This window comes from Euprymna scolopes, chromosome 22 (genome assembly GCF_053919585.1).
Source record: "Euprymna scolopes isolate OS-2025 chromosome 22, ASM5391958v1, whole genome shotgun sequence".
Taxonomy (NCBI): domain Eukaryota; kingdom Metazoa; phylum Mollusca; class Cephalopoda; order Sepiida; family Sepiolidae; genus Euprymna; species Euprymna scolopes.
The window spans coordinates 106143519-106152828 of NC_136503.1; the positions used below are offsets into that span (position 1 = coordinate 106143519).

At 33.1% G+C, this 9310-nt stretch overlaps 1 protein-coding gene across 4 annotated transcripts in view; it reads right to left on the reverse strand.

Annotated features, from left to right (window-relative positions):
* LOC145243622 (protein broad-minded-like) overlaps positions 1–8206 on the reverse strand; it is a 403332-nt gene extending 395126 nt beyond the window's left edge. For 3 of the 4 annotated variants that reach the window (XM_080106646.1, XM_080106644.1, XM_080106645.1), the window contains exon 1: positions 8068–8201. The gene's annotated coding sequence lies outside the window, so the exon portion shown is untranslated. Of the gene's footprint in view, positions 1–8067 lie in introns of all 4 variants that reach the window. The other variant, XM_080106643.1, reaches the window with a different exon arrangement.
* Positions 8207–9310: the final 1104 nt, after the last annotated feature.

A 9310-nucleotide genomic window follows, 5' to 3' on the forward strand; every position in this document is an offset into this window, starting at 1 on the left:
CGTAAACAATAAATTCTAACAAAGTTACACCTAATAAACTCAATTTTCAAGGGGGGGTATGAATAATATCGGGCACAACTGTATATATATATATATATATACTTCAGACTAAAATTATCCAACAATCAGCTGGTATGGAAACCTGTGAATATAAGATTTACAAGATATTACTGGCAGTAATCTATATATCTATAAAAGTGAACGTGTCTGTCTGTCTGTCTGTGTACATTTCCCTACGCAATAACTCTGTCAATTTTTAGTCTATAGACTCGAAATTCGAAATACCGGGTACTGAGATTTGGGAAAATCGATGTGACGGGTGTCAGCCAGAAATTTGGCTGTTAAGGGGTCAAATTTCAACGATTTGACCTTTAAGAACTCTACCAAACTCCTCCGACAATTTTGGGTCTAGACACTTGAAATTTTAGATATAGGTTCCTTGAACCTGGATCTAATTTTATAAAGTGATTTGAGCCCGAAACTATAAATTTTAAGGGGTCATAATAGGGGTCAAATTAAAAAAAAATTTACTCTTTTTTTTTTTTTTTTCTCAGCATACACCTCCAAACACCCGGGCAACGCCGGGCTGAAATGCTAGTATTCTATAAGTATTATCCCGCCTAAATAAGAATTGCTTGATATACAAGATAGCTTCCCTTACTCTATGACTTTTAATTACTCAATCAATTTTTAATTATGATTTCCCATGTCTCACTGACTTTAGCAAATAAGGTGTAAACCATTATAATTATTTGCTAATATTTTCTCCTCTGAAGAGATGCTAGACATCGAAATCCTATAGGATAAAGAGTTAAAATATTTCTAATGTGTTCTTTGTCTTACATAGAATAATTAAAATCTTTGATACGACACTCAAACATTTCACGTCATAAATTTTTAAATTCATTGAATGACTAAAATTTGATATATATATATATATGCATATATATATATATATATATTATTAATAAAAAAAAACAAGTGAACCATGCATGGTCCCCCGTGACTGCACAGTGAACGACGCATAAAAAAAATGATTAAATTAAACATTGCCTCCACCGTCCTATTTAGGCCCAAAATCCCCAGGGGACGTCAAATCCTGGTGAAAATGAACAAACGGTGCAGTTTTAGGCCTTAACATATGTAAATCTGAGTTCTAAGTCCATCATCTGACTTCCCAAGGCCTTAACATATTTAAATTTGAGTTCACCACCATGCAAAGCTGCTAAATAGACAGACATAGAAAATTTTGGACAAATATGGTAAAATAGTCCCAAAAAATGAAGTGTTTTTATTAGCTCTAAAAGAGCCGCTAGGGCAAACCCAAGAGTTATTGCAAAGTATAGACAAACAAAATTATATAGAAACCAGTTAGTTACAACTTTTCAGAAAGTTTTATAAAAATCCAAGGCATCAATTTTTTTTAATAAGCACAAAAGTGTCAATTTTAGACATTTTAATCCGAAAGGCATGCCCTAAAGGGGCAACCGGAGTTTTCCCGGAAAATCTGTTCTATTACTTTTTTTACTCATATCATGTTTAATGTTTGTGCAAAATTTAAAAAAAATCCAAGATGTAGATATTGAGAAAAGTACGGACAGACAAATGGCAAGGGTGAATTTACAGGTCCACCCTCCTTTTGTCAGTGGACCAATAATATATATATTGTTGGTCCCTTATAGGGGAATAATTATATCTCAGGGGTGTGAGTTCTGTCATAGAAGCGTTGGTTTAATTTGAATTAAATATGTATCAGATATGTTTCAAAGCCAAATCACAACGCAATATTATGAAAATAAACAAATATTTTATTGTTTGTAATTTATAATTTATATATTTTGGAGTATAACTCCATCCTCAGAATTTTGTACGTTTTTTTTTCTTTTTCTTGATGTTATTAAGTTGGAGAAAAGAAACATCAGTAAAGGTCTGAATGCTGTTTTTCAGCGGTTGTATTTTGAAATGCTGCAATCGATTGAAAACTGCTTTTTCTAAAGCTTATGAAAATCTATTAAAATCCGTTATTTCTGAACAACTTTTGGTTTTACCAGAAAGATAAAACCCTGAACTTTATTATGTTGAAAGCAGAATAATACTTTTCTATAATTTGTAATAGAATTTTAAGTTTAAAATTTAAAAAAAAAAAAAACATGTTTGCCCCAGTTTTCGCTGAATGTCAATAAATATATATTTTTTTTAAAAGGTGTTTGAATCAATTAAACTAACCCAGTCGCATCTAAATATTTATTTAAGCATTTTCATGACTTTTAATGCAGCTAGACAGGCAAATACATTTTCTTTAAATAATTGGATTATAATTACAAACACCATTTATGGTGAAATATGTTATTTTTAGCTTTATAATTTTTCTTTCATAATAATTGATCAATCAAGTTTAAAATTTTTCCTAATACATATTAAAAGTAAAGAAAAACTGTTTTTTTTTTTTTTAATATTTTTACATCAAACATAAATTTTTAGCATTATATTTCTCAGTTTTAATATCACTTTTAGTCAGTTTTTAATTTCATGATTAAAATCATTTTTCCTTTCTTATTTTCTAATTAATAATAACCAATGAGCCACACTCTTTTTCTATAAACTAGATCATACTGTATTTTCCCCAATTCTTTATTGCATAACTCAAGTTGACAAAGACTTTCATTAGAATTTGGTGGCCCTTAAAAAGATCATTTTTGGTAATCCTCTGGAGGGGGGGGTGCAACTTGTTGGAATGTCACAACCATCATCTATGGAAATCCAGGTCTTCATAGTTATAGTTAATTTTTTAAAAGGGATAACAACTTTTTGTAAAGCGTAATGGGCTACCATATCTTGAAAAACCGTAATACGCAGATACAATTAATACTTATAATTTTCACACTGTTTTTTTTTCTTGGTATCGATTCTTTAAAACATTCTTTATGTACTGGTACATGGAAAGTTTACACATTCTAAAATAAAATTTTTAATTTATTTCTCAAGATTTAAAAGTATGCCTATTTTAGCGTTTTCGTAGAAAATTTTTTTTTTCTTCATCAGAAAGATAATAATTATTGATAACATACTCAATGGATCTCACACTTCAAAACGCAAAAGATAAAAAAATTCGCTCAATGTTCACTGCTACGCCAACTGAAGACGCCTCAAATTTTTCAATAAATTGACAACTTTAATAGGTTTTCGGCTATGCTGAAAACAAATATCGCAGGGAAAATTAGCGCAGACAAAAAGTTTTTGAGATGTAAATACCTGTATTTTCTAATGTAATTTCTAGTAGTTTTATTTGGCCGCCATCTTTGTTGTTTTATTGAAATGGTATATTGCTGCAGTGAGCAAATGATCTGTGTTCTCAATTCAATGCTATTTCGAAAGCCGTTCTTAACATGGGATAGGAAGGTGAGGGGGGTGTTTATTCCAAAAGCCGTTCTTAACAATGGGGAGATGGGGGAGTGTTTATTCCGAAAGCCGTTCTTAACATGGGAGGTAAGGGCATGGCCATGGTGAGGGGTATTTATTCGGAAGAAATGACGTTGAATAAACGTTTGCAACTCGTAGACTTAACTACACACATTGTCTGCACATACTCACTATCCCATCATCGTTGAAACAAAGATGGCGGCCAATTCAAACTACTAGAAATTACGATGCATCTCAAAAACTATTTGTCTGCGCTAATTTTCCCTGCAATATTCGTGTTCAGCATAGCCGAAAACCTGTATAAGTTGTCGATTTATTGAAAATATCGAGGCGTCTTCGGTTGGTGTAACGGTGAACTTTGACCAAAAAATTAAACACATTCAAATTTCACTTGGACTTTAAGGGGTCGAACAAGGGACAAATGAGGAGGGGGGTATGAAGTCCCCAAAAATATATTTATACAACGAATATGAAAAAAAGTTACACACATATAAAGTGCATTCTTTACTTATTAATTGGAAATTGTATATTGATTAGATAATTACCTGATTTTTGGTAGATTTTTAAAGCCAGACGCTGTTACGAAAAGCAAAAAATTGGCAGTAACTAAAGCCTACACGAGATTTACCTTTTAAGCAAAAACAATATTACGTACTTAATTTTCATGTCGAAAATAGTAATATATCTCAAAATTACGAAAATTCATCGAGTAGAAAATTATTTATAGTTAAAAGTAATGTTTAGGGAAAATTGGATAAAATTGTATTTTTTTAGACGTTATAAAGTAGACGGTGAAAAGTTTTTTTATTTATTTATTTTTTTATTACATTTTCACCCCAAACAAAGCACGTTGCCACTTTCGTGTAGGGGGCTACTATCAGGGGCAGCAACTACTGGGGCACTATGTTGGGATTTGGGCAGCAAGATGTCGGTTCACGTTACACTTGAACTTCTGCATGTCAGTACAGTTGGGGAAGCAGGGACCTGGAATGGAATTCCAGAGTCTAGCGGTTCTGGTGAAGAAACTCCTGGAGTAGAAAGATCTTTTACATCTAGGGATCTCTACTGTGTGGGGGTGGGATTTAGCTGCCTGTCGGGTTTGACGAGGGTGTCTACGTCGTGCGGGCACAAGTGTCTGCAGTTCGTCAGGGCATTCACCATTAAAATACTTGTAGAACAGGCAGAGGGATGCAACGTTTCGTCGATGGGACAGAGGCTGAAGCTTAGATGCCAGTTCAGGGCCTATCAGATTGGCGACTCTCTTTTGAACCTTGTCTAGGAGTGAGAGACTAGCAGCAAATGCACCAGCCCAAATGTGACAACAATACTCCATACATGGGCGAATGGTGGCCTTATAGAGGTACAAGATACTTTCAGGTGTTAGTAGTTTTCTAGCACGGTAGAGAGAGCCTACCTTTTTCGCAGCGGCCCTGGCAATGTTTTCAATATAATTGTTCCAACTCAGGTTTCCTGTGAACGTTAGGCCAAGCAGTTTGAAAGATGCACTCTCAGACAGGGAGTCACTGGCCATTGCTATTGGTGGCAGAGAAGGTTTCTTGTAATTATTGAAGGAAACCAGTTTAGTCTTGGCAGCATTGAATGTGACCATCCATTTATGTCCCCATCCCACTACAGTAGAGGACATAACTAATCTCAAATTTTAGATTACTTGTTCATAACGTCAGTTTTGTTGTCTATAGCAATGGCCTTTTTTTCTTTTCTTTTTTACTATAAACAGTAAAGTTTTACTTATTCTCCATCCACCTTAACAATCACCTTTAAAATGCCAACTTTTATAGGTTTTCGACAGGTATGCTGAAAACGAATATCGCATTTAAATTTTCTGCAAACAAGTAGTTTTTTTTGGATATTAAGCAATATGGTTCCTTTATGTTATAAGTGGTGACGGTACTTATGTATTTTTGGTACCGCGCTGAAATAATAACGCTACTACTTCGAAAGCCATTCTTAACATGGGGAGGGTGTTTTGTAACTATTCTGTGTTTCCACCTAACAATTTAATAATAATAACAATAATAATAAGAAGAATAAAAAGGGTATTTTTTACGACCTGCCCCAGCGTGGTATGAACACTCCCAACCACCCCATGTTAAGAACAGCTTTCGGAATAAACACCCCCATGTTAAAAACGGCTTTCGAGGTTAGGGGTGTGCGTGTTTATTCCGAAAACCGTTCTTAACATGGGGAGGTCGAGGTGTTTGTAATACGCTGGGGAACGTCGTAAAAATTTACCATAAAAAGATATTGTGAAACTTGAATTAACCTGAAAAAACTATTTAAAAAATAGCGCGGTGCCAAAAATACATAAGCACCGTGGTGACTATTGTTGTACGCGCAAACGCGCACGTAAAAAAAAATGCGCTTGCGCATACAACAATGGCCACCTGTGATAACAAGGGAATAGCGATTGAGCTCCAGTCTATGGTCCCCCCCCCTCGCCAAACTTTCACAAGAAACACCAGTCTAGCTGAAGACACTATCAATAATTCCCCCCACTCTTTATCTGTACCTAAACCTAAACGTAGATTCCATGAACAAAGCTTCTTTTTTGAACTGCACACCTGTGGAATTGTCTTCTGTTTTCCTGTTTTCCGGCTGACTACAATATGGTTGTGTTCAAGTCTAACGTAAATAAGTTCTTGATGAGCCGTTCCATATAAGTTAACAAATTTACTGCATTTCCATTACTAATGATTACTATATTGTTCAATTTCTACTGTACACTCTTTAACCCTTATCCTTGAGTGGCCTCTTGGCCTTGATAATGTGGTGATGCTTGTGTAAAAAAAAAAAATATCTGGAAAACTACTTGTTTGCGGAAAATTTAAATGTGATATTCGTTTTCAGCATACCTGTCAAAAACCTATAAAAGTCATCGTTTTAAAGGTGTGAAAGTAAGTAAATATTTACCCTCAAAACACAATAGCAGTTGTTCTAATTGATGAGTTTTCGTAATTTTGGGATACATTACTGTTTTCGGCATGACAATTAAGTAAATAATATCCTTTTTGCGTAAATTTGTCGACGCTATCTAAATAAACAACTAATTATTTTTGGTTGTTGTCAAGTACTCAAAAAAAAAAAAAAATAAATAAATAAAAAAAATACTGTTTTAAAAAAAAATATAACAAAAATTTAGATGCTAATGCAGAGAGTGATCCGTGCTATTTTTTAAAATCGTATTTCCACGTTTAATTAAAGTTTTATATGTTTTTTCGGGTTTGTATTACTGTACACATAGATTCGAAAAAGTTGTCACAAAACAAATATAGAACAAATAAATGTTATCAAAGGCAACATAAGTTACTTTTCTACCAAACTGGATATGTTTTTAGTGTTTATATTTAATGTAACATGTTTATTCAGCTCGAAAAACATACAGTGTTTACCGATGTATTGGAAAATTTAAAATGGCGGTCGACTTTCTCTTTGAGACGGTAAGTTTGGGAAAATGAGTTATAAATAAATAAATAAAAAAACCAGACAAAATACTGTCAGAAACTGGCTCCAATATATGTTACTGTGACATAGGCTGACATATATTCGGCGGGTTTTTAACAGTATTTTGACTGGTTTTGGTACTTGTACAGTTTAGTCAAGACATTAAAAAAATGAAAATATCGAAAAAAGTTTAAATTGCATGTATCCATTATAGAACGAAGTCCTCCGAAAAAAAAATTTCACTTAATTTCATCAAGTAGTTTTTTTTACAGCGAAAAAACAATTTGTTATGATACCGAGCAAAAGGTTCGATTTTTAGGAAGAAAAGCTAGAATTAAAGATGGGGAGGGAGTGTCGGTGCTTTAACTGGAGTTATCTCCCTTTGGCATTTCTAAAATTCAAAGCTGTAAAAGAAAAAAAAAACTACTTGATGAAATTAAGGGAAATTTTTTTTTTGGAGAACTTCGTTCTATAACGGATAAATACAATTTCGGTATTTTCATTTTTTTAATGTCTTGACTAAACTGTACAAGTACCTGTTTTTTTTTTATTTATAACTCATTTTCCCAAACTTACCGTCTCAGAGAGAAAGTCGGCTGCCATTTTAAATTTTCCAATACATCGGTAAATGCTGTATGTTTTTCGAGCTGAATAAACATGTTACATTAAATATAAACACTAAAAACATATCCAGTTAGGTAGAAAAGTAACTTATCTTGCCTTTGATAACATTTATTTGTTATATATTTGTTTTTTGACAACTTTTTCGAATCTATGTGTACAGTAAAACAACCCCGTTTTTTTTCATTAATTGTAAGGTACAGAATAGGCACAAAACATCATCCCCCTCCCCATGTTAAGAATGGCTTTTTAAATAATAACGTTATTATTTCAGCACGGATCACTCTGCATAAGTACCAAAATTTAATAGACATGACAAAATAAATGAGCCAACGTCTGGCGTCACTCAAAAATAATTAAAATTAATTCAATAAATCGAAAAATAATCTTAATTCAAGAAACAACTTCAACAGGTGCTGTTATAAACAAAAAAACAAAGTTTTTCGAAGTTTAGTTTCGTATTTGAAAACGGCCTACGTTGAAATAAATTAATTAATTAAAATAAAAAAAAGTGGTAAAGTAATTCTATATTTATTTATAAACGAAAGCTGGAAAAATTCTTACCCTTTTTTAAGCGCGGCAGAAAAAAAACCCCAGGTATTTTTAGGGGAAAAACTGAAATTTGTTTGTTTACAAGTAGAGGGACTGAAAGCCGGTCTCCATGAAAACGGCAGCCATATTGTTTATATGCTGCTAAGTAACTGGTAAAACGTGGACCGGATTTCAGGAAGACGAAAAAAGAAAAAAACTAATAAAACGTGGACCGGATTTCAGGAAGACGAAAAAAGGAAAAACTAATAAAACGTGGATCGGATTTCAAGAAGAAGAAGATTTGGGACAATTTTAAACATGATTTAAATAAAAATGTTCGCTTTCGTTTTTCCTTATATTATTTTTGATTTCAATAAAATATTTGGTACTCATGCAGGGAGTGATCCGTGCTGAAATAATAACGTTATTATTTAAAAAGCCATTCTTAACATGGAGAGGGGAGGGTGTTTTGTACATATTCTGTACTTTAACCTTACAATTGAAAAAAAAAACAAAAAACAAAAACATATAAAACTTTAATTAAACTTGGAAATACGATTTAAAAAATAGCGCGGATCACTCTCTGCATTAGCACCAAACATTTATTAATATTCAAATAAATAAAATAATTTTACTCGATGATTTTTTTAATTTATAATTTTCGCGTATTGCATTTGTTTCCTATTTGCCCAGGTGGGGTGGGATAGAAGATGTAACACAAGGGCCGGAAAGTTGGATTGAAGAGCTAACGCCCCAGAGGAGAAGCAAAGAAAGCACTGACTTGAAAGAAGTACCTGGACAACTCAGTCGGCATTTCCTGATCATGGCGCTTCTGAAAGAGTGATGGTAAAGCATGGGAGGATGAACCTCCTAGAACTGCACAGGATTAGCAATAAACAGTGTGTAAAAATAAATAAATAAATAAAATAAAATAACTTCTTTTTACGTTATTAGAATTTTCTTTAAAATGTCCACCAGTCCACCACCCCCAAGTCGCACGTATTCCACTAATGCCTCTTCCAAACTATTTATAAATTTTAAGGCATACATTTTGACAATTTTCATTCATTTCAGAATTTAGTGCTTATTCTATTTATGTATTTATTTAAAAAAAAAAAAAAAAAAAAAAAAAGGAGTTACCATTTATCAAGGCCTGGAGGCCACTCGAGGATAAGAGTTAAAGAGTGTACAGTAGTCAATTGGACAATATCATAGTAATCGTTAGTAGAGGACATTTAGTAAATTGGATTACTTAAGGGGAACAGCTCATCCAAAA